Source organism: Chiloscyllium punctatum, chromosome 18, assembly GCF_047496795.1.
Source record: "Chiloscyllium punctatum isolate Juve2018m chromosome 18, sChiPun1.3, whole genome shotgun sequence".
Classification (NCBI taxonomy): domain Eukaryota; kingdom Metazoa; phylum Chordata; class Chondrichthyes; order Orectolobiformes; family Hemiscylliidae; genus Chiloscyllium; species Chiloscyllium punctatum.
Window position 1 is genome coordinate 1,012,841 of NC_092756.1, and position 27,371 is coordinate 1,040,211.

Here is a 27,371-nt window from a genome sequence, read left to right on the forward strand (position 1 = left end):
ATCCATGTATTTGTAGAAATTGCTTTAAGTGTTGTGCACGTACCCACCTCAACCTCTTCCGCTGGCAGATCATTGCATCCACCAGCCTCTGTATAAACAAATTGCCCCTCAGGTTCCCGTTTATACGTTTCCCCTCTAACCTTAAACTACTGCCATCTAATCCTCGATTCCCCAACCCTGGCAAAAAGGACTGGGTGCCTGCCTCTCATGATTTTGTGCACTTCTCTAAGATCCCCTCTCAGTCTCCTAGACTCCCGAGAAAAGCAGTTCTATCTTGTTCAGCCTCTCCTTATAACTCAGATCTTTGAGTCCTAGCAACGTCCTTATAAATTTTCTGCACACTTTCCAGTTTAGTGACAACCTTCCTCGGGCAAGGTGACCAATACTGAACACATGCTCCAACTACAGCCTCACCAACCTCCTGTACAAATGTCCTATTTTTTGTGAAGACAGAATAAGTATGTATTCAGTTACTCAGTTGTTTCTTTGTCCATTGTTATACATTTCCCCATTTCTATCTGTAGGGACCTACATTTGTCTTCACCAATCTCTTTCTCTTCACGTACTGTAGAACCTTGTAGTGTCAGTCTCCATGTTCCCTGTAAGCTTACTTTCTTTTGTCCTGTGTTTTCCCATCTTCATCAATCCCTCGGTCCTTCTTTGCTGAATTCGAAACTGCTCTCAAACATCAGACCTATTATTTATCTTGTCCAGTCTCTATGCTTCTTCCTTCAATTGGATGCTATCTAATATTCGTGTATAAGCCATGGATTGGCCCTGTTACTCATTTTGCTTTTGTACCAGACAGGAATAAATAGTTGTTGCAGTTCCCCCATGATTTCCTTGAATATTTGCCAATGCCTATCTACTGTCACACCTTTAAGCAACTTCCACTAATCTATCAACGCCAACTCATGCCTTATATATCTTCTTGGTTTCTTTCACTAAAATTCAGCACCCTAGTCTCCAAATCAGCTGGCTCACTCTCCATCTTGAGAAAAAGTTGTATCATCCCCAAGAAGTCTTACGCAGCTAGATTGGCAATGATTCCCTTCTGATTACACAGTACCCAGTCTAAGATGGCCTGCTCTCTCGTTGGTTCATCCGCATGTTGGTTAAAAAACCTATCCCGTGTGTACTCCAGGAATTCCCCCTGTTAGACATTGTGGCTTTGTGATTTGTCCAATCTATATGCAGATTAACAGCACTCATGATCACCGATGTCTCCATATCACATGCTTGGCTAATTTCCTGTTTAATTCTGTTCCACAATGACCACTGCATTCTGGGTGTCTGTGTATGACACCCACTAATGTTTTTTGTCCCTTGGTATTTCACAGCTCCACCCACACAGTCTCAACATTGTCGAAGCTAATGTCCTAAATAGAGATGAACAAAAATATGCGACCAGGAATTGAGATATTTTTGCTCAAATATTGATCTTGGTTTGATGCTAATTAGCTGTGTTCAATGAGTTGCTTCGTAAAATCTGGGACCGCCAGCAGAAGGTGATGAGCTAGAACATTTGTGGAATTGCTTTCTCAGTAGATGAACATCAGATACATTTTGTTGAGATTTTCACAGTAGATGCAATGACAGTGCTTCTCCAGCAGTTGGAAGTGAGGGCTGATAGTAGATCCTTCAACCAACACCTTCACTCAAAAAAAGTTAAGGCACAAAAAAGATTGACTGAAGCTACTTAGTTTAACATCATTTATTGAAGAAATGGTGGAGTCTTTAAAAAAGGATGTTATAGCAGAACACTGAGAATGGCTTTGCAAAATGGAAATCTTGCCTGATAAAAGTATTGAAATTCTTGAGAAAATAGAGGAAACTGTGATTGTAATATGTTTTGATTTTCTGAAGGTGTTTGCTAGCACCCATGCATTAGATTACTGAATAAGATAGGAGCCCTGAATTTGGAGGTACTGTATTGACATGCAGAGAGGATTTTTGAAATCCCAATCAGAAAAGTTTGATCAAGAGTTTTATTTCCGAGTATGTTAATCTGTGGACTACCACATAAATATGTTCTGGGGACACAAAAAATTGAAAAATACTTTGATGACTTAGATGCAGAAAGTGAATATGCTGTAGACAAATTTGAGATTGACTCAAAAATTGGAGCGCAGGCAAGTGGTGAGTATGAGACAAAAAGAACTTTGCGGAAGGATAAAGATAGGACAAGAGAGTGAACAAGGAGCTTTGTATAATCATGTAATGTGTATGAAATAAATGAGAACAGACATATGCAGTGAAGTTATGCATTTTAACAGGCAAGATAAAGATTGAATTCAGAAATCTACAGGGAGTCCGGATCGCCGAACCACAAAGAGTTAGCTTTTAATATCAACTGTCAATAAAGATGGCAAATGTCATGTTGGGGTTTGCTTAAAAACTAATGGAATATTGAGATTAGGAATAGTCGGATAGAGCAGCTAATGTGTGGCTGAGGAGCTGCTGCAGGGGTTAGGATTCTCATTTTCGATCATTGGAATCTCTTCAGGGATAGAAATGACCTGTATTAGAGGGACCTGAATTGGAAGGGGACAGATATTCTTGAGGGAAAATTTGCTAGCAATATGCTGAAGGTTTTAAACTAGTAAGGGCGGGGGGGAGTGGTGGGAACCAACAAGATAGAGAGAAAAGAGAAATTTTTGAGGTAAGTGCAGTGAGCAATTCTAGGAGTCAAGGCAGACAACAGTTTGGCAAGAGCAAGGTAAGACTGCTAAACTGCACTTGCTTCAATGCAAGAGGCCTGACATGTGAGACAAATAAACATAGGGCATAGATGGGAATGTGGGACAAGGATATCATTACCATTACAGAAATGTGGCTCAGGGATGAACAGGACTGGCAGCTTAACTTTCCAGGATATAGATGCTATAGAATGTATAGACAGAGGAGCAAGAGAGGAGGTGGAGTGGTGTTTTTGGTTATACAGAACATTACAGCTGATGCACAGAGGATTTTTCTTGGAGGCTGCCCAGTGATGTTATATGGATGAAACGTAAAAATAAGAAAGAGTTGATTACCTAGCTGGGATTGTAAAATGGGCCTCCTAACATTCAGTGGGAAGTTTACAAGCGAATATGAAAGGAGGAATCTGCTATCTGTCAGAAAAATGGATGATGGTAGGGAATTTTAACTTTCCAAACAGAGTTTGATATAGTGTTAAGATTTTTAATTGGAGAAATTGGTTAAGTGTGTAGAAGAAAACGTTGTTATTCAATATGTGGATGCACCTCCTAGACAGTTCGCAATACTTGATCTTCTGTTGGGTACCAAGGCAGGGCAAATGACTGAGGTGTCTACAGGGGCACGCTTCAGGGAAAGTGATCATAATTCTATTGCTTTAATAATAATGGATAGGAGAAAGGATAGAATTGATTTAAAAATGAATGTTTCAAATTGGAGTGTGGCCAGTTTCGATGGTATTAGACTTTGAGAAGTTGGTTGGGGGAGGTTATTCAAAGGTAAAGGGACGGCTGACAAGTGGGAGGCCTTTAAGAATGAGACAATGAGAGTTCAGTGAAACTTCTGTTTGTGTGAAGGGCAAGGGATGGGAAAAGGTCAATGATGAGACAAATTGCAACTCCTGTCCAGAAAAAGAAGGGGGCATTCATCAGATATAGACAGCTGGGATTGAGTGAATCCTGAGAAGGGTATAAGGGCAGTCGGAGTATACTCAAACAGGAAATCATGAGGGAAAAAAGGGGACATGAAATTGCTTTGGCAAATAGAATTAAGGAGAATCCGAAAAGATTCTAAAATTATTTTAAAGTAAAAAGAATAACTAAGGAGAGAATGCAGGCCTTAAAGATCAACATGGCTTTCCATGCATGGAACCACAGGAGATGGCAGAGACACTAAGCAAATATTTTGCATCAATATTTACAGTAGACAGGAGCATGGAAGCGAAGAAACTTGGGACATAAATAATGTGACCTTAAAAATGAGTTCATCTTAGAGAAAAGGAGGTGTTGGAGGTCTTAATGTAGAAAAATGGAAATAAATACTGGAGAACTGAATGGGTTTTCCCAGAACTTTGTGGGAAGCTAGGGAAGAGATTCCTGGACCCCTTGCTGAGATATTTGTATCGTTGATAATCATAAATGAGATGCCAGAAGACTGGAGAGTGACTAATGTGGCAGCATTATTGAAGAAAGTTGGATTGAAAAGCCAGGGAACTATAAACTGGTGAGCCTTTCACGACAGAGATGCTGCCAGACATTCTGAGCGTTTCCAGCAGTTTCTGCTTTTGTTTCTGATACACAGCATCCACAGTTCTTTCAGTATTTATTTAGTAGTCAGAGCATTAATTTTTGGATTGGAGGCCTGTTAGAACATAACAACATCCAAATATAAGAAATACGACCAGGAGTAGGCCATCTGACACCACGAGTCTGCTCTGCCTTTCAATAGGGTCATGGATCGCCTTTCAATAGCGTCATGGATCATCTTTCAATGGACTGAGACTCCACTTACCCACCCGCTCACTATAACCTTCATTCCTTTACTGTTCAAAAAATCTATCTTCACCTTTAAAACATTCAACAGTTTAGCCTCAGCTGCTTCACTCGGCAGGGGATTCCAGAGATTCACAACCCTTTGGGTGAAGACATTCATCCCCAAATCAGTCCTAAATCTGCTGCCCTTATTTTGAGGCTTGCACTGTAGTTCTGATTTCACCCATCAGTGGAAACAGCCTCCCTGCTTCTGTTTTATCTATCCCATTTATAATTTTACAACCCCCCTCCCCCATTCTTCTAAATTCCAATGAGTATAATCCCAGTCTGCTCAATCTCTCCTCATAAGCCAACCCCCTCATTTCCAGAATCAACATGGTCAAACTCCTCAGTAAACCCCACCACAGTGCCATCTCATGTCAGGCAATGAAAAGTGTACAGAGTACTCCAGGCATGGCCACACCAGCGTCCTATACAGCTGCAGCAGAAAGTCCTAATGTTAAACTCTATTCACTGGCAATGAAGGACATTATTCCATTTGTCATCCTAATTAGCTACTGGACTTGCAAACTATACTTTTGTGTTTCATGCACAAGTACACCCAGGCCCCCCTGCACAGCAGCATTCTGTAACTTTTCACCATTTTAAAGTAGTCCACTTTGGTGTTATTCCTACCAAAATGGATGCCCTCATGTTTACTAACATTGTACTCCATCTGCCAGACCCTTGCCCACTCACTTAGCCTGTCCATATGCTTCTGCACACTTTGCCCTATCACTCATTTAAGTGGCTTCTGTGAACTACATCACACTACACTTGGTCTCTAACTCAAAGCAATCTATCTGAATTGTAAACAATTGCAGTCCCAACAATTGTAACCAATTGCAGTCTCAGCACTGATCCCTGAGACACATCACTAGCCACTGATTGCCAACCAGAAAAACACCCATTTATCCCCAGTCTTTGCCCAATTTTTCCATTCTGTTAGTTAACCAATCTTCTCTCCATGCTACTGCATTGCCCATAACACTGTGCATCTTTATCTTATGCAGCAGCCTTTTGTGGAGCACCATGTTGAATGCCTTTTGGAAATCCAGATACACCACGTTCACCAGTTCCCCATTGTCTACAACACATATTATGACCTCAAAGAATTCCAATAAATCATTTAGATATGACCTGTCTTTCATGAACCCATGCTTTATAAAATAAATGTGAGGTGTTGCATTTTTGTAAAGCAAACCAGGGCAGGACTTGGGGAGTGTTGCTGAGCAAAGAAACCAAAGGGTGCAGATGCATCATTCCTTGAAAGGGTGGGGAAGAAGGTGTTTGGTATGCTTTCATTCATTGGTCATAACATTATGTGGAGGAGTCGAGATGTCATTTCTCAGCTGTACAGAACATTTATGAGGCCACATTTAGAATTATTACAGACAAATCTGTCTGATCATTTTTATCAAGGATTTTGTGAAACTTGAGATGGTGTAGAAAAGATTTCCAAGAAAGATGCTGGAACTGGAGTGATTAAGGTATAAGTCAAGCTGAATCGGCTGGGGCTTTTCTTTTCCCTACAGCAAGAGGAAAGAAGGCTGAGGAGTGGCCTCAACAGGACTTAGAAAATCAGGCAGGGCATTGATATGGTGAATAGCCAAGACCTTTTTCCTCAAGTGGGAGAGTCCAAAACAAGAAGACAGCAGATTAAGGTGAGAAGAGAAATGTTTGAAAAGAACCTGAGGGTTAACCTTTTCACATGTATGGATGGAAAAGCTGCCAGCGGTAGTGGTCGAGGCTGGTTCAATTACTGCATTTAATAGGCACCTCGATGGGTGTATGAACAGGTAACATTTAGAGGAAGATTGGCCGAATGTTTGGCAAAAGCTACTCAGTCAGATTGAGATATCTGGTCAGTGCAGTTGGAGCGAAGGGTCTGTTTCTGTGCTGGATATCTGTATGACTATAATGTTTGTTAAAACTGAAAAGAAGCTCTACTCTTACCACAGCTGGAATACTGTGACCTGTTCTTGGGACTCATATTCCAAACAAAAGGTACACTGGAATGTGAGACAATCCACATGAGGTTTAGTCGACTAATCCTGAAGATGGAGGGACTGTCTTGAGAGTAGCGATTGAGTCGTTTGGGCCTATACTCATTGCAACACAAAAGATTCAGCGGTAACATTCTGAAACATCTATTATTTTCAGGAAAATTGATGGTGTAAATGCAGAAATGTTGTTTCCCTTTGTGGGAGAGTTTCGGAGCAGGGAGTAGAATCTCTGAATTAGAGGTCACAAATTTCGGTCAGAACAGAATTTTGTCTCCAAGAATGTAGTGAATCTGTGGAATTCATTTCCACAGTAGACTGTCGAGGTTGGGTCATTCAGTATTTTGAAGGCTGATATGGGCAGATTTTGATTTGGTAATTGAATCAATGCTTACAGTTAAAATCCTGAAAAGTGGAGCTGAGGATTATCAGTTCAGCCATGATGTCATTGTTTGGAAGACCAAACTCCATTGGCTGAACAAGCTGCTTCTGGTTCCCTATCATTGGTCTTTGCTCTAAGTTAGTCTTTTCAGAATTATATAGGCCTCATTTAAATTAACCTCCATTTCATGTTTGAAGCCCAGCTGCTTCCATCCCTCCTCATCATGAACAAAGACAGGGATCGCCTTTCTCCCTGTTTCATGGCATTGCACTCTGTCTCTAATGCAGTGACTACATTTATAGTCCTCCAGTTCTGTTGAATATTTGTCAAACACAACCACAGTTGTCACAGAAAAGGTTAAATACAGAACAAAACTACATTTAAACTGCCATATCAAGCAAACTGTCGGCATGTGTTGCATGGAATACACACATTGCGTATTAAAGCTGTCTCAGCACTCAACCATTAAACACTGCAAGGGTTGTTCATAGATGATTTGCGTATGTGTGTATGTATGTCTGTGCCTGTCGAAGATAATCTACTTGTATAACAAAGTTTTGATGCATAGTGTTGTTCCCTTTTTATTCTGGTATCAAGCATTACAAAATCAGAAAGACAGTGGGGAGGAGATCAAGCCCCTTTAAATGGCTATGTCATATATTTTCCGTGATTGTACAGCTCATGTAATGTACTGGGTAAATCTCCCTCTACATTGCGCTGTCGAATGCAATCATGTCAAATCCATTTTGGTTTAGACACAGAGTAGAGCTGCTTTCAGGATTCCCTAAAAAAAACGCTCCCAGCGTAGGTACAACACAGAGTCGATACAGAAAAAATCGACCTCTACAATATTAAACATTCCATGAAATGTGCAGTGAAGGTCAATTATAGACTAAATATGCATTACACTGAACCATTAAACATTCCTCAGCCAAGAATAATACTGCTGAGATACAATGAAAACACTAACACAGTAAAGTCTTGCAGCCTCATTCCTATCAAGCATTTCCAGATCACTCAATACTCAGACAGATTTTTGAAAATATCTTGCTGTACTGACTCAAATCTCTCGAAAGAAATAGATGAATATGGCTGAGAGCATATGATGGTGAGGTGTTGGCTTCATGTTATTAAGGAAAACATTGTCCGATTGTGGAGAGGCAAAACAAGGCATCAGAGAAAAAGAAAAATGGGGGGCAAGCAGGAGGGGAAGAGAGAAAAAGAGAGTCAGAAATATTAGCGGTGCCAATGTATCTCTTAATTATAGTTTTGTTTGACTAAACATGACAATTGATACCTCTGTCATTCAACAATCATACAACTTATGCATTAAAAAGTCCTAACATCACTTAGTATTGGGATCCATTGAGGTATTTACATTTTTTCCGCAATTCGTGTACTGGGCTTGTGGGGAAATATAAATTGGGGGTTTGTTGTTCTGTAATTTATTCTGAGAATTCTATTTCTGTGTTTATTTACATAAATGCTTAATTGGTTTCAAGGAAGTGATGGTGACAGCAAAGCCAGATGAAAGAAGTGATTTGTTGGTAAGATTCAAATCGAAACAAGTTTATTTTTAGTGTGTTGACCGTTTGCAGAAGTGAATACAAATTCATGAAGACGAATTGCAACAGATTTTATTCATTTCTGAAAGATAAACACAATTTAAAACTTTTATTTAGGTTAACAATTCAGTTCTGAAAATTCTGCCATTAAACTTCAATGTTGAACTGGATCTACACTGAATGTTCCACTGAGTTATATTGTAGTCCTATTAGACGGTGCATAATCACTCAAAGTGCGTTTTAGAATATTCACGTGAAATACTTGAAATGACATCAGGAACTGCCGCAACAATTACATTTAATTGATATAGTTGTTACGAGGTTTCGTTACACGTATTACTTAATGGTAAGGGTCAACAATGAGTCCCTATCCCGAATTGCCCATTGAATAGCTTGCTAAAGCCACTTCAGAACACAGTCAATTACTTCCCAGTGGGTCTGGAATCTCATGTCGGCCAGACCAGGTAAAGATGACAGATGTCTTGTCATTCGTGAACCAGCTGTTTTTGTATTTTTTCTATTGACTCGGGTTACATGGTCATCATTTGGCTTTCTTTCCGATTCCAGGACGTCTTTAAATTCAAATTTCAACCTGGGCAAACGATGGTATTCCAAACCCCGTCCATTCAGCATCAAACTGGAGTTTGGGAATACTGGTGTCATGATACCACCACTGTGATCCTAATATTGGAAATGCACAGAAAGCGGTCACAAACAGAAATACAATAAATCTGACACTTTACATCATGAACAAACATTGGAGTGCAATACTGGCAACAACTCTCTTGCTGTTCACAGTAACATCACAGAAGACTTTGCATCCAATCATCAGTCTGAAATCTGTATCGGACTCTGAAGAGTTTGCCTCACCGTAATTTGCATTATTGAATTCTTCACTGAATTATGAAAACGTTAGTCAAAAATCCCAAGAAGGTGGTCATCAGCTACCTTTTTGAAGGCCTGCTATCTTGCTCGGCTAATTATGGTTGATCTTTCTTAAGAAGCTTTATTACAACCAAATGGTTTCTCAGTCGAGACTGTAGTGCTGGAAAAGTACAGCAGGTCAGGCAGCATCCGAGGAGCAGGAGAATCGACGTTTCGGGCATGAGACCTTCATTAGGATACGTGATGAAGGGGTTATGCCTGGAACGTTGATTTTCCTGCTCCTCGGATGCTGCCTGACCTGCTGTGCTTTTCCAGCACTACACTCTCAACTCTGATCTCCAGCACCTGCCGTCCTCACTTTCTCCTGATGGATTTCTTAGTCTGGTTCGGCACAGGAAAGGACCATCACCTTATTGTTGAACGGGTAGGGCAGGCCAGGTGGGAAGGTCAGACGTCCTCCTCTGAAGGACAATACTAAACTATGTAACATGCTTCAAACCTTTGGTAGGTCTGTCATTATCGTTCATTATTCCAGCATTTTCATTCATACTCTTTTATTAACTGAAGCTACCATGGTAGGGACTGATTCTGGAACTTTACTCCAAACGTTTTGATTGCTTATTACATACTCATAATGCCTCCTCAACCACTTTATCAAACTGTCATGTTAGCTTCAATGATTTTTTTTATTGACTCATGGAACATGGTGGTTGCTTTTAGATGTCCGTAGATGTCCTTCAGCAGATGGCAGTAAGCTGACTTTCTGAAATAACATGTTCCAAAATGACCTGAGGAAGGGAATTCCAGATTTTGACCCAATTACAGTAAAGGATCGGTGAATATTTCCATGTCAGGATGCCGAGTGTTTTAGAGAGGAGCTTACAGTGGAGCTGTTCCCATGTATCTGCTGCTCCTGTCCTTCGAGATGCAAGTGGTAGTGGGAAGGTACTGAGAAGGAAGTGGCTAAGTTACTGCAGTGTAGTATTTTAGATAGTGCCAATGGCAGGGACTAAGAATCAGATTTGGAGGCAATGGATGCTTGTGGATGTGCTACAGGTCAAGTGGGATGCTTTGTCCTGAACAATGCCAATCTTCTTGATTGCAGTTGAAGCTGCTCTTATCCAATCAAGGGGGGAGCTGTGCTATTAGCCTCCTGACCTCTGTCTCTTAAACAGTCAATTGGCTTTGCGAATCAGGAGGGTGAGTTATTCGCTGTCGTATACCTAGCCTCTGGCCTGCTCGTACAACCATTATATTTAAGTGGAGTGTCCAGCTCAATTTCTAATGAACAGTAAAACCTGGGGTGTCGATGGTGAGGGATTCAGTGATGGTAACACTATTGAATGTCAAGGGATTTTGGTTAGATTGTCTTTTATTGTCAATGGTCCTAGTCTCGCAGTTTTCCGGTGTGAATGCTATGTGCCACTTGTCATCACAAGTCTGGATATTGTCCAGATTTTGTTGCGTTTGAATGTTGACTGAGGAGTCACAAAAAAGTGCTATATTAATGCAGATTTCACTTCTGACCTTCTGATGGAATGAAGGTCATTGCTGAAGCAGCTGAACATGATTGAGCCAAGGACACTTTCTTTCGGAACTCCAACAGAGAATTACTTTGGCTGAGACGACTGACCTCTAACAAGCAGAGCCATCTTTCAATGTGTGAGGTCTGACTGCAGGCAGCAGGGAGGTTGTCACCTAATACCCATTGAATCCAGTTTTGCTGTGACTCCATAATATCACACTCTGTCGAATGTGACCTTAATGTCAAGGGCTGTCATTCTCCCATCGTTTCTGGAATTCAGTTCTTTGTCCATGTTTAAATCAAGTCTGTAATTCAGACATGAGCTGAGTAGGCCTTGCATGACCCACATTTATGCAGGTTATTGCTGAGCTAGTGATGCTTGATAGCACCATCCTACATCTAACTCATGATTGAGCATGGACTGAAGGCGCAAAAAATCGCCAGGTTGGTTTGACCTATTTTCTGTGCCCAGGACATTCCTGGCCTATTTTCCATGCCAGTGTTGTACCTGTACCGGGATTGATTGGCTAGCACAAGTCATCAGTATTATTGCCAGAATTTTGTCAAGCTCCATAGCATTTGCAGTAAGCCCTGCACCCACCCACTCCCCCCCCCCCGCCCCCTGCCCAACAGTGTCTTGATTTCACATGGAGAGAAGCGAATGCCCAGCTGACAGGTATCTGTGATATTGGTGATCTATGGAAGATACCGAGATGGATCAGACAACTGGCACTTCTGGCTGAAGATTGCTGTGAATGCTTCAGCCTTAACTTTTGCGCTGATGTGTTGTGCTATCCAAAGCAGAGAAAGGGAATATCTGTGGAGCTTATTCCTTCAATGAGTTGTTTAATTATCAACTTTAATTCACGACTTGATGTGGCAACACTGCGGGCTCAGACCACAGTTTCCCGAATTAATGGTCTAGCCACAATATCTCCAGACTATAACTCCAAACCCCCCACTCCATGATGTGGATATTCACAACAGAAGATCGCTTATCCTTTATATTGTGTAGATTCCAACAATGCATCGCATATTATCTTAAATTGCTAGTCTCGAAAATACTTTACTTCAAAGACTTTAGGATATAATGTTCTGTTTTCAATTCTTCTCTCCAACCGGCAAGATCATCGATGTGACACTGGCTTTCCTCCTCATTAATTGCAAAACCAAATGTTTTTCACCTCATCTTTGAAGATACTGATCAAAATTGCTACGTTCTTGACTAGATCGTTCATATACGCTGCAAACAGCAAAGGATCCAGCACCAAGTCATATAGTAAGGCACTGGACACAAGATGTCTTCACAATGACTACCTTCGACCATTACCTTCTGCCAAAAAATAAAACTTCGATGCCTTTGCCAAACTGCACCAATCCCATGAACCCTTACCATATTGAAGATGCAATATCTGGTCAAAAACCTGATTGAAGTCAAGAAGCATTACACATAATTTTTATACCCGATGTCACTTCTCATTGCCTCTCCGGAAAACAGAATCAATCACTTCCGATATGATATGACTTCCTTCAAAGCCATGCTGAATTTTATTGCTTAAACCTTACAATTCCAACTTCTAATGAATGCTGTCTCTTAGATTGACTTATTAAATTCCCCCAAGCTTTCTACGTTTAAACATTGGTTTATGAGTGAAACTACACAATGTCATTTAGCTCCTTTCACCTGGTGGTAACTCTGCTTATCTCTCTGACCGATAATTTGCTCTCGCTGAAATAATCTTCTGTCTCTTCTGTTTCATTGTGGAAAATGGGAATGGAATTGAATACAATGTTGAGACCAACAACAATCTGTCCGTTTGTTCTTGACACTGTCAGGTGTGTTCACCTTCAGAGGTAGGAAGACTGTTTGTGCTGATAATACGGAAAGTAGCGCCTCGTGTATCATTCTCAGCTGGAGCGCAACTTCCTGTTTCTATGTGCCAACAGCAAGCCACACATCTCACTTCTGATCAGAAAATAAATCCAGTGGATACAATCTGGCGGAAACATCTGCCAATGTGGCCTATATCAGGACACAGAGTGTGATGCGATCACATCGAAGTGACATTTGCAAATCGACCTTTCAATCTCTGTTTCACGGTCTAATTCCAGGACGTCATTGGACGAGTCTCTCGACCATCGAACAAGCTCATTCGATTTACTAATGTCTGGAGCACATTGACATGCACCTTTTCATGTCTTTGATCTTGTACTACTTGTTAGTCTTTCTTCAGATTTAATGTTCCCAGTTTTTGATTATGTCTTCTGTATCCATCACCTTCCCAGCCGAATACATTCTGTTTGATCTATTTCCTAAATTTTGATCAACTAAACAGTTTTGTACAGACAGGTATGTCGGTGTGTCAGATTAACAGAATCAATATATGGAGAGATCACCTTGGCTGTATCAAACTCTGACCGACATTGAATTCAAATAAAGCACAGCACTGTATGGTTTCAAACTTTGCAAACCCTCTCTCTTTGAAAGAGCTTATTCTAACGGTTAATTATTTTCTTGATTATTTCAGAAACTATGACTAAAATCCCGATTTTTAATAAAGTTTCAAATATTATTAAAAGTTGCAGCACTGGCATTTCCTACAGTGAGCTTTGTGGTGTTTAAATATTTTGGTCAAAATTTGCTTCAAGCAGAAGACTTAAACATTGGTTTTTCCGAGTTCCCAGCCATTGTCCTTGCAGTTCCATAATAACTGCAAGCTATTGAAAAGCCCCACAAAGAACAGAATGTCCAGGCCCTGTACACATCGAAACGCCATGATGTAGCCTCGAAGCCCTCCGTTTCTTCCTGTCACGCCAACCCAAGCAGTACATGCTCAACCTCAAACTACATTTCCTTTCAATCCTCCCACTTCCTCCAAACGAAAGGGGTAGCCATGGACACCTGTATGGACCCCGCTATGCCTGCCTCTTCGTCAGATTTGTGGAACAGTCTATCTTCCACAACTACACTGGTATCATTTCCCACCTTTACCACCGCTACATTAATGACTGTATCAACGCCACCTCATGCTACCACGAGGAGGTTGAACAGTTCATCAACTTTAATAAGACCTTCAACCCTGACCGAAACTTCAGAGGGACCATCTCGGACACCTCCCTCCCTTTCCTAGACCTCTCCACCTCTGTCTCCAGTGACCAACTAAACATTTACTACAAGCCCTCTGACTCCCACAGCTACCTTGGCTACACTCCTCCCACCCGACCTTCTGTAAAAATGCCATCCCTTTATTGTCAATTCCTCTGCCTCCACCGCACTTGCTCCCAGGAGGACCAGTTCCCCCATAAAACTTTCCAGATAACCTCCTTTTTCAAAAATTGCAATTTCCCCTCCCACGTGGTCGACGATACCCTTGAACCCCATTCCTCCAATCTCAACAGGGAGCCATTCTGGTCCTCAACTTCCAACGCACCGACCTTGCATACATCATATCATCCTCCGCTGCTTCCACCGCCTGTAAACAGACCCCATCACTCGGGTATATTTCGCTCCCTACCCCATCTGCATTCCGGTGGCACCATTCCCTCCGCGACTCCCTCGTCAGGTCCATGCCCCTCCACCAGCTCACTCCCCACCCCTATCACCTTCCCTTGCCACCACAGGAAGTGCAAAATCTGCGCCCACGTCTCCCCCTCACCTCCGAAAAGGCCCCAAATGATCCAGAGAAATTTATCTATACTTCCACAAATGTCATCTGATGTGTCTGTTCCTCCTGATGTGCTCTGCTCTACATCAGGGAGACAGGACACTAACTTGCTGATCATTTCAGAGAACATCTCTGGGACACCCGTGCCAACCAAACCCACGGCCCCGTGGCTGAACACTTTAACTCCCTCTCCCACTCCACCAAGAACAGATCAGTCATATTCTGTTCATTTCCAATGAATAAATACAAAATAACCGAGCCTGAATTTGGGATGATATTAACATGATTTATTTCGAACTAAACATGAACAGATTATTTTGACATAACAGGTGGAGAGAATCGCTTCCTTAAAAAGCAGCTCAAGTGATATAAGCTGGCACCAAACCGAGTTTGCTCAATACTGAGGCAAGAATACAGCATACAGTCTTGAGTGAAATAATTAAAGAAACTATCTTAACACCGGAACAAGATAGAGTTTTTAAAATATAAACAAAGACACAAGTATTTTAGGATATAATAGAAAAGTAATTTATAGTATATTGAAATGCAAACAGAGATGTGAATTTGTGTCTCTACATTCTTCCTAGCTAAATTAATCATTTCAGAAATGTCTTTGTTAAATTTCATGAATCATTCGTTGGTCCATTCCACGAACCTTGCTAGGTCCTTGTTAAATTCTGAACCATCGCCTTCCAGGTTCACGGTGGTTGTGAGTTTCATGTTACAGCAAATTGTGATGTTGTCCACTGTATGTCAATGTCTTAGATAAAAATATAAGCAAAAACATTTACAAAATATCACTATGGATCTTCCTTGAATCCAAAACACATTGTCCCTTTGATCAATGATTTCTAAAATTTACTCCCATATCTATTGTGAAGGACGTTTTCAAATAACTTGAAATGCAAATGGTTCATATCAGTCGGAATACAGTAACATTTCATGTGTTACCCCATACAAAAAGAAATCAAACAATATTCACGAGTTGCTCTAAGCAAGTCTATGACGAACTGTTTTATCAAACAAAATCATTTCCAATGTTGTGAGGGCTCGTCTATCTTCTGTGCAATGGTCTGAATTTTGTGTCTGACTGCAGATGAAACTGGCTGAATTGGAAAGAAGTACAGTTTGTGCCTTTCACATTGTTAATGTATATTGCTGACTTTAGTTGAATAAAGTGATGTTGTCCCAGGCATCGTCTGGCACCATTGATTAGACCATTAATTTCCACATAACTAGCCAGACTATCAGGTGCAATGTATTGATCACATTGAAACGAATGCTTGGAATATTTCTGGTATGAAGAGCCTCTGAACGAGACAAAGTAGGAAAGATGAATTTAGGGTAGTAGGACGCTTTCACGACAGAGAGAGATCACTTCGCCCATCGCACCTGTATCACGTGAAGACAGAGCCTTCCAGCCAACACCCAATTTATATCATGTTGTCCATAACCCTGCAGGTGATAGCACTGTAAACATTCGGGAACATTGTGTAGGGTCTAATCCATTATCAACATAGATATGATCTCCAATGCTGTAAATCCTGGCTTATGGGAAAAAGTAGGGGCAGAACTGTATCAATATTCAAACAGTTGGTACAGCCCTGAGGAGCTAATAGGCCCATTTCTAAACGTTATTTCCCAGGATATTTTGACAATTCTTGACTTAATATCATTGTAACCTGACATGAAAAAAATGCAGACATGTTCCCAGAAATGCTGACAGCAACATACCTTTATTCAGCCAAGATCAGCAACATAAATTAAGAAAGTTTTTTTAAAAAAACTTTCTTTTAACTGATTATTGACAACACGGATTTCACAAATGCGAAGTACAGAGAGGAATGGTGGAGGGTTGTGGGTGGGCGATGTTCATTGTTCCCTGATGTCTGGTTGCGTTTGAGAGCAACAGATGAACCTGCGAACCAGATTCAGGGTGGTACTGCTGGTATTTCAACAGATACTGTGTAAACGGCATTCTCCCATAAATCAGCAATGACACAAACATTTATTCTTTATGGTGTTTGAAGCCAAAGAAAATTGAAAAATATGGTGGGACAAGTTCCTTTCATTTCATTGAACTGGTATCAAGGGACACTGTCTGTGGACCTGGGGTGGCAGGAGGATCTTAAACAGCAGAATGTGAGGGAACAGTCACCGTTGGATGTCCAGATAGACTGGAACTTCTTTCACTGGAGGGTGAGAGTTCAGGCGCTGACCTCATATAAGTTTATAAAGTCATGAGTGGAAAGGTGAATGGCTCTAATTTACATGATTCATACTGGAAATATACAAAGCTTTCGTTTCAAAAATATCACATATCAATAAACTCCACCTAATAATCTGGCTAGTGATGTGGAAATTAATGGTCTAATTAATGGTGCCAGACGATGCCTGGGACAACACTTCTTTATTCAACTGAAGTCAGCAATATACATTCACAATGTGAAAGGCACAAACTGTACTTTTATCCAGATCAGCCGGTTTCATCTGCAGTCAGACACAACTTAAAATTTAGACCATTGCACAGAAGATAGACGAGCGCTCACAACATTGGAAATGATTTTGTTTGATAAAAGAATCCATCGTAGACTTCCTCAGAGCAAATCATGTTAACACACTAGTTCTTTTTTGTGTGTGGGGGGTAGTGCATGAAATGTTACTTTAATCCGATTGATGCACTTCCAAAGTTATTTGAAAACGTCTATCACAGTAGATACGTGAGTAAATTTTACAAATCATTGATCAAAGGGGACAATCTTTTTTGGACTCGAGGAAGATCCATAGTGATATTTTGTAAATATTTGGAGCTGGGATTGTTTTCAATATTTGACTAAGACATTGGCGAATTTTCCCCATGGTGGGGGATTTCAACAATAGGGAACATGTTTTTACAATGAGTTGAGAAAAATTTAAAAATAAATATCAGAGACAACATTTTACACAGAGAATGGTTTTTTTGTGTGGGATGATCTTACAACCTTTAGAAGACATTTGGATAAGTAAATGAATATCAAATGTTTGGAAGGATATGGGCCAAGTACACACAGGTGGGATTAGTTTAGATTGGGATTATGACTGGCATGGACTGGTTGGACCGAAGGGTCTGTATCCATGTTGTTTCACTACATGACTCTCTGACTATTTATCAATTTTTCTCAAAATTAAGCAGTGCTGTAGTGATCCTCGAATGAACTGTTGATGTTACGGTTGTGTCTGAGACTCTGCGAATATTTCCTTCAATGAGAGGAGTGACTAGTTCTCCAAGTTACATAACTAATAAATAAACTTTCCTCCAGCATTGTTGCTGAGTCGATTTGTTTCTGAGGAGGCGGTGGTTATGTTTTGCGGTTTGCTTTCCACCAACTGGTCAACAGTGAGACAAAATATCTTTGATCCACTGCAGAAACTCCACCTGCTTCCAGTAAATGAAACTGGGAACTCAAGGACCTTTTCTGCAGTCAGTTTAATTGCTGCCAACTATTGTATCTGGCCTATTAAAGGGAAAATGAATCAACTAAAGTAAAATCCTACCAAACAAACTATATTTTCCCATTTACTCACAATGGATACATTTCACTTGGCATTTCTTCTTTAAAAAGGAAAGTCACTGAATACAGCATTCACTGTGTGACTGTCAGAAAACAGGACATTGAATGCAATGACGTTCTGGTTAGTTCAGTCTGTTTATTGAGTATCTTTAAAACTCCTGAATATAAAGTTAATGGATCCAAAATCCCACATTGCAGTCACATTTGTTATCATCACAAAGTAAATTAACAAACTTGAATTGGTTCAAACTCACATCACTTATTGCACCATTCTCTGATTCATGCATCTCATTAAAACTGAGTGGGTCCTTTATACATGGTTAACACTGGTGTAGTATAACCATGAATGTTTGCTGATTTTTATGAGTTATCTCCCCCTGTCAGAGCTATCAGTGAGCAGAGAAGTGTACTGTTTATGACCTACATTTGTGGTAATGATTATTGTAATACTCTCTAATTTAACCAGACATTCCTGATGTACCCAGACGGTTAACTTCAATGGTTTAGATGTTGAGGATTTTTTTAAAAAAACGTATGGACTATCCTGTTCTATTTCAGTAGATGCTCTTTCAAAAGTTTCCCTAGGTGTTATGTATCACTGCCAACTCAGTTTTTGTTTCTCAGGCACACAGCTTTCCTTTAATATGCATTTTAGGGTCGGAGCAATTTGAAAAAAAAAGATGCAGGGAGAGACATTCTGCAACGTAAGGAGATGCTTCTAATCTCCGAGTCCAAACTGTTTAGTGACATACACTCACATTCTGAACACAATCACTTTAGACATGCTCCATATCCGGTTGCCAAATTGAATTTAGAAACGCAGATTAGAAATGGTATGTTATTTTGTAAAGTGAGAGAGACTTTGAGTGACAGCAAAAATAAAGTCACTAATTTTGTTGGTTAATAATATTATTGAAGTTCTTTTTAGCTTTATCTGCTTGTGGTGGAATGTAGAATTAAAGGGAGTTAACTTCTAATTGAATATTCTAAATATAATCACTTTGGACAAGCTCTGTGTTCAGTTGCCTAAATTGAATTTTGAAATGTTTAGTATGAATTATATGTTATTTTGTAGTGGGACAGAAACTGGCTGTGTCCTGGGAAAACAAGCTCAATTGTTTTACTAGCTGGTAATATGTTTGAACTTTGATTTTAGTTTTATCTGCTTGTGAATGAATGTAGAAATAAAGGAAGCTAACATCCAAATGAATTTGTTTTTTAAAAAACAAAATACTTGCAACTATCATGTGAAACAGACCTGAAGCTACTCAATTTTACTTCCACCATTTAAATAAAAACACTCTCAAAGAAGCTATTCAGCAAAATAAATATCCCAAGACGTGTATATGTCCATGTTTAAGCGTAACCTCGTAAATACATGATCCCATGTGTTCGGGCTGTACAAGCTGAGACCAGGATCCAGTCTCAGCCTCCATCAGGAAACCAACAGGCGGAAGCTGTAAGCCTGCCCCTTCCGATCGCCATATAAATCCTGGGCACTAGACCGTAATTCAACACTCCTGGGTCGGCTTTGTTTAGAAAGATCGTGACAGAACCGCTTCCCAGAAGTTATCAGATTGATTGTGTCGACAATTTTTCTCAGTTTATTACTGACTTTCTTATGATGTGAATGTTTTTTGTTCAAGTCTGTCTTTGTCACTGTCTCAATGTTAGTCTACCGCTGGAATGTCAAAGACTCAGCCATCATTTAATCTTCATTAATGCTCGTGGTTTATTTGTTTTCTTTTTAAAAGGTGTCCAATTGGAGGTTGTGTTGACTCAGCCAGAGGCAGAGACTGGCCGTCCGGCAGGCAGCCTGAAACTGACCTGTAAAACCTGCGGCTTCGATCTTAGCAGCAGCTCCATGCACTGGGTCCGACAGGTTCCCGGACAGGGTCTGGAGTGGCTGCTTTGGTACTATAGTTCATCCAGCAGTAACTATGCACCAGCGATTAAGAATCGATTTACTGCGTCCAACGACAATTCAAATAAACAACATTTTCGCGTTGGACATGGGGAACCTGAAGATCGAAGACACCGCCATCTATTACTGTGCAAGATACCACAGCGAGAGGAACCAGGGCTGGACCCATTCAAAAACAGCTCGAGGGAACATTTTGTCAATTCCACCATAACCTGACGGTCAGTACGAGTTTTAAATGCAATTATACCAACTGCGATCTGAAGCAGATCTCAGGCTGCCTCTTACATAACTATCAAAGAGGAAATGTACCATTTAAACTAGCAAACTGGTGACACAATGGGAAAATGTTTTGGGCATGTCATATGTCCTGCTATCACTTCCATCAATTAAATGCGCGGACAAAATGTTGGTTTTAATATATCTGACAGCTCAGGAAATCGCTGCTAATTGTCATGTCAACTATGGCATTAATTCTGAACATGATCAGTACTAAATGGCTCTTTCAAATGAAAATTGCGACCTAGAGTAAAGAACAGAGAATGAGTGTACTGGTCTACATCATTGTGATACTACAGTGGGTCACAGTGTTGTGCACAGCGACGTCCTCATACAATAACCACTGACAAGGATTTATCTCAAGTTGGTGATTTCTACAGTGGCAGGAGTGAGAAATAATGTGAGATGCAATTTAAACACAATCCAGTAGTGCTAGTTTGTACAAATGTATAATTTGTTTCTATCTTCTTCGTGAGGATTGTCAAGTTAAATGCAGACCAAACCTGGAAAAGTATTCCAAGCTTTCAAAATACAATGAAGAGTAAAAGCTGAAATAATGCACCAAGTCATTCTTAGAGGAGTCTGAATCACTGCTTTCTAGGAAGTGAAGAAATTATCTGCATTTTACAGTTTACAGTCTGTCATAGTATTTGACACAAGGTGTCGCACAGTGATATAACTGGAATGACACTACAATTATGATCAATACAAAAACCTATTCAGCCTCCATTGTTTGAAACTAGTCAGTGATTACTTCTACAAACCGTCTTAAGTTGCAGTGCAGTATTAGTTCTGTGCGCTTTTATGCCAGTATTACTATTTAATTTGTAAAATTGTTGGGTAATTATTGATACACCAGTTGGGGATTTTGAGAATCAGCTCATGTGTTACTCTTTGAAGGATAAAACAGTATTAAAATTTATCAAGAATGATCAGAATTCACTAGCGCAATTATGTGATGAAGATTTATCGTGACTTTATTTTGCCTGTGGTTCTGAAAATTTAAAATGATGGTAGATTTTTGATTTGTTTTATGCAGAGCTGGTTATTGTGTGACCCAGTCCAGAGAATGTAACACTGTGATGGTCTTGATTACTAGGGCCAAGGGACCATGGTAACAGTGACTTCAGGTAAGAACTTAGAACTTTCTCAGTGACTTTTTAAAAAACTTTCTATTCATGTGACTAATTTCTAAATTAAATGGAACTCAGATTCTGTGCTGAGTTTGGTTTGGTTTGGATTGATTTTTGTTCACACTGATGATAGACTTCAGTTAAGGCTCAGCAAATAGTGAAAATGGTGATGATGGAGTCAGTTGTTCAGTGTATCTCTTTTTTGATCAGATGGGCATTCTGTGTAGCTGGGTTACTTGAAACACCTAATGTCTCTTAATCAGTCAGCTATAAATAATGTTTAATGTCAGTGGCATCCTGACTGTGAGTTTTATTATCAACAACAAACGCAAGAATTCAAACATGTTCGAGATATTACCAAACATGATTAAAATATGCTAAAATATCATTATTCATTTCTTGAATATATGTTCTTACCATGATTACATTTTCTCATTTATTTTGTTAATTAGTTGATGACAAGCAGGTTAGAAACTGTCATAGAATTTTCTTGCGGTGCTATATTTCATTCTGTTGATTAGATTATGAGTTTGTTTTACTTTATTCTGTTGAATTGAGTTGATTGGATTTTGAGGAGAAAGTGAGGACTGCAGATGTTGGAGATCCGAGCTGAAAATGAGTTGCTGGAAAAGCGCAGCAGGTTTTTGGATTTTGGCTTTGTTTTAGTTGATTCGGTTGAACTGTGTTGATTAGATTCTGACTTTGTTTTTACTTGGTTTTGTTGAATTGTGTTGATTGGTTTTTGAAATTGGTTTATTTGATTCTGTTGAATTGAATTGGTTGGATTCTGATTATGTTTCATTCAAATCTGTTGCTTTGAGTTGATTGGATTCTGATTTTATTTTCCTTGATTCTGTTGAATTGAGTTGATTGAATTCTTATTCAGTTTGTGAAATTGATCTGCGTTTTCATGCTTTCTGTAATTGGTGTTTTCTTTCTGGTGAGGAGAATGTCTCTCTGGATTACTGTTCATTACCAATATTTGTGAAGTTCTTTTGTTTTTCACGAATAATTTCTGCATTTGTTCAACTTATATGACACATTTTTCTCTGCTTGATTGAAAACATTACATCCATTTGTAACGGTCTGAAAACTAACTTAAGGCAGAAACCCAGAAGTGTGAGAAATGAAAAAAAACGAGTTTTTAATGCATTGACATTTTTAAAAAAAGAACTCAGTTCTAATTGTAAACTAACTTAATTTTGTTTTGAGTAGCCTCATTCAAAATAACATTTGGGACTAAAATCTGAAACTGCAGAATTGATAAGTTTATGTAATTGAAACTAACTTAAAATTATAATGTGGTAATATTTGTCCATTCAGTAATTTTGATTTGACCATGAAGTGATTAATCAATATATGCATTTAACTGCTCTACTGTGTGCTGCACAGGATTATCATGATCAAGAAGGGTGTGCAGGTTGGAAATAAGTTGAACTGTTGCCAGAAACGTTACAGCTTTAAGTGTTAAGTCCCCTCACAAACAAGGCTGCTGTTATGACTTGTTATTTCTATTCAATTTAATAATTAGTTTGCTTGATTCTGAGCAGCTTTGTTAGACTTCAGTTTGGTCTTTTTTTGTGAGGTTACATCATGTTCTTGGTTCTGTTGAAAATGTTTGCAGAGCTAGTTCTGCTGCAAACACACAGTGTTGTGATCTGGTGATCGTGGATCTGTTGAGGAGGCATTGTGCTTGGGTAACATTAAATGTGTTATATTTGGGAAACCGTTTCTGGTTTCTACATTGTTTTTGCAATGTTAACACGGTTGGTGACAGTGAACCGCTCCAGGTTCCTCATTCAATGCAATCAGCTTGCGAGTTGAAATTTCATAAAGCCTATTATTAAGTGAAAGGCAAATCGCAAAGGTTTTAGAAATGAAGGGAAAACAGATACCTTCAGGTGCCATTTTTACTTAAAATAAATAATTACGGATTAATCTAATCCATGCTCCACAATCCACATTCAGAACTCCACTATCTAGTTCAATCACAAAGTCTGTCTTTAAACAGTTTACAAGTCATAGAGAAATATAAATAGAAGTTCAAAAGTCTAATGTACTAATAGTTCTTGCTCTTGAGTAAAAATGCCATGACAGTGTTACAGTTGATCAACAAACACCTTTCAATTCCGCTGTACACTACATACATATTTTTCTGGCTGGAAAAGATCATTGGCAAAGACCATTTGGAGATTCTGCTCAATTCTATGAAGAACCGATCAGTTTCACTGCTTTAATCAGTTTCACACGTAACTTGAGTTAATTAATTGTTATGTCCCTGATTAAACTGGATTTGCAGTATAAAAATAAACCATTAACTGAATTATTTAATCTGCACAGTGCTTTAAGCGTTCCCAATCTGTGCATTTTAAATAAATAGTTACATTTGACAACAAAACATCAACTGAAGAGTCATTCTTTCGGAAACAACTGCTATAGTGAATTATGTGACCAAGGCCAAATTTCGAATTAATTAAAATAATCCACCCATGAACTCGCAGGGCAGCATGGTGGCTCAGTGGTTGGCACTGCTGCCTCATAGCTCCAGGGTCCCAAATTCGATTCCACCCTCGGGTGATTGCCTGTGTAGAGTTTGCACATTCTCCCTGTGCGTGGGTTTCCTTCGGGTGCTCTGGTTTCCTACTACAGTCCAAAAGATGCGCAGGTCAGGTGATTTGTGCAATTTAGCACAGCCATAGTGTTCAGGGATGTCTAGGTTAGGGTGCATTAATCAGGGGTAAATATAAATTAGGGGAATGGGTCTGGGTGGGCTACTTACTGTTCAGAGGGTCAGTGTGGAATTGTTGGGCCAAATGGCCTGTTTCCATACTGTAGGAACTCTACTCTTAAAACCATGGGAGTACTTGCTGCAAATGCAGAGAATTCATTTTACATCGATGTGTTCAGACGTATGCAGAGTTCACAAATTTGCAGAAGACATGAACGAGAGGATAACGGAGCACATTGTTTATTCAGACACTGAAAATAGAGTAATATTTATTTTAATTAATATACTTGACCGATTTATTGCAATGTAGCGATCGGAAGGAATCTGCTCACATTAGTTAAGTGTGACAATCATTTAGATTAGATTTCCTGCAGTATGTATCGGGCCATTTGGCCCAACAAGTCCACACCGACTGTCTGAAGACTAACCCATCCAGACCCATTCCCCTACCCTATATTTACCCCTGACTAATGCACCTAACACTATGGACAATATAGCATGACCAGTTCACCTGCCATGCACATCTTTGGATTGTGGGAGGAAATCCACACAGACACAGGGGAGATTGTGTAAACCCCACATAGGCAGTCACCCGAGGCTGGAACCGAGCCTGGGTGCCTGGATCTGTGAGGCAGCATTGCCCACATTTACTTAGACATCTGTTAAAGCGGGCAACTCCAGACAGAAGCATGTTTTCAATTCATACGTTTTTACACATTTTCGTTCATTAAAAGCAGTTAACAAGAAAATGACCTTGCCCTGATTCCTTCAACAGAAATGCTTTCCACACTGGAATGCAGTATTGACTTTATGCAGTGCATGCAAAATCTCCACAGTTCAAGGAACGTTTGAAGAATATGTAAAAATAGTTTAGAGAATAATCCATTTCCTCCGGATCTGTGCTTTTATTGGCGATATTTCCCACCTCAATAATTTTGTTAAATACAATGACTTATTATGTTTATTAACTCAGTGGTTATTTATGTTCATTGTGAACACATTCTTGTTCACATTAATCCACTGGTTAGTTCCTCTGATGAATGTTCAATTACAGTGACGTGAGGAGTTGAGCAATGTCTCCTCTAGGATTAAGTCTGTTGTACAGTTTGTTTCAGTGCTATCTCTGACTAACTTGTCAACGGTCCTGACCATTTGTAAATTGTCCAGTTCGGATACCTGAATCTCAGACAGTTCAATTTCATCTCGCGCTTCAAAACCACATTTATCGACCAGAAATACAATATTCGATTAGGTGCCTCAGAATTGAGAGCCCTGACTAAGTTGTTCCAATCAGAACATACGTTTCAGGAACAAAAGGCAGATAGCAAGAGTTTTGAAATTGGTTGTTGGCAATAAGAGATATTTGATTGAGTGAGGCAGAGGGAAATATGCTGTATATTTTCTTTATGCCTTGGTTATGCAGGACATGTTTCGTGACACAATGTAGAATCATACTTTTTTTGCATTTTATTATTTGAAAACCTATTATCAGCTTTTAATGTCACTGGCAATGGTCATATTACACTTCAAAACATTTTAATCTTTTTCAAACTAAGTAGACCGTCTGGTGCAGCAACATTCACAGGGGAAAGAGGAAGGAAGTTTGAGGTTGGAATCCAGTGACAGTGAATTGATGGCAATGCAATTCCTAGTTTTATTCCTCTATAGTTCCCACAGAGTTTGAACAATTTGAAGCTGCTGTCAAAGTGTTCTTGGATAAATGTTGAAATGTTACTTTCATTGTACAGATATTCTGGAACAATCCCTGGTTGTTGGAAGGTGTTAATAACTAACATGGTTTATGTACTGTCAAACAGGTGGGCTTTGTTCTCCGTGATAATGTCGAGCTCATTGTGTTCAGGTCTGTTGTGATGTTGTCGTAGTGTCCCTGATTCTGTGTCAGGTGGCCTGTTAGAGAGGTTAGTAACACCATCTCTTATCAGGTTACTTCAGTGCAAGAAAGCAGATTGAGATGTTTGGGTGTTTGTTGGAATTCCACTCACAGAGGCCAGTGAAATCTATTCAATCACTGTCCTGACTTGTGTCTCTTAGATATTAAACAGAATTTTGGTGGTTAGCAGCTTTTTTCAGATCAATATTTGTTCACAAGCTTTTGGGCATCGATGGATGGGGTTAATGGAGTAAGTGCTCAAAGAAATCCCAGCTTTTGACTTGCTGTTCTAACAATATCATTTATAACTAATCCATAATGAATCATTTTCGAAGCATATTTGATGAGATTATGTTTAGGCTGTTTTACTTTATATTAAATCAGTGCTGTAGCTGAATTTGATTGTTCAGTACAGTGTGGGTTCCGCTGAATCCAACACTTGCAGCAGATGGAGATAGCTTTTCAGTTGGTCTTCAATTGCTATCTCAGACCATCCAGTACCTCTGCCATGAATCCTTTTTCCAACAGGAGTCAAGCCAACGTAATCACTGTTTATCTCAACAGTTTGAGCTCTTGTATCAAAAACATGAAAACAATTTGGTGAAGAGGGTGGCTCTGGATGCGAAAGGTTAACCTTGCCTTCTCTCCACACGAGCTGCTAGACCTGCTGAATTTCTTCAGAAATTTATGTCTTTTATTTTGGTTTTGTAGCATTTAAAGTTTGTTGTTTCATTGCAAAAAGTTCTGTTCAATTAAACACGTTCTTCAGAGAAAAGATGCATTTGAACAAATTGCGAATGTTCAGAGATATTAAATATCAGAGAATCATTGAATTTGAGCGCCCTGATCTCGAGCTGTAGTTTCACAAGAAACTATTATGAGGTAACAACACACTCCAGAGTGCACTGGCTGCTGTAATTGGGTGGAAGTTGTTTTGATCACTCAAATAGAGAATGTCAACGATCCCGTTCCAAATAATCAACAAAAGTTTTTTTTTTAAAGCATATGTGAAATAATTAATTTGTTGAAATACTTTAATAAAAAGTGTTCACCGCCAGTGCTGGCTTAATGACTGACACAATGATAGGAAGGTAGGAGCAAGAGAAGGGCACTCAGCCCCTCGAACTGTTCCACCACTTACTCAGATCATGGAGCATCTGTGAGCTAAATCCACAGGTCTCCCTTTGGTAAAACTCTTTCACACCTTTGATTAACAAGCAAAAACTATCCCAGATTTACTGCTTCGATTGCCCATAACAAAGGGAGACACCATTTCTGAAAGACATTCCTGTGAGTACTGTGACACAATGAGGGTGAAATTAATTGCTCATGAAA

The 27,371-nt window shown here is 39.6% G+C and overlaps 1 pseudogene; it reads left to right on the forward strand.

Annotated features, from left to right (window-relative positions):
* Nucleotides 1-2,000: 2,000 nt before the first annotated feature.
* The window catches only part of LOC140488915 (Ig heavy chain C region-like), a 41,316-nt pseudogene continuing 15,945 nt past the window's right edge, over nt 2,001-27,371 (forward strand).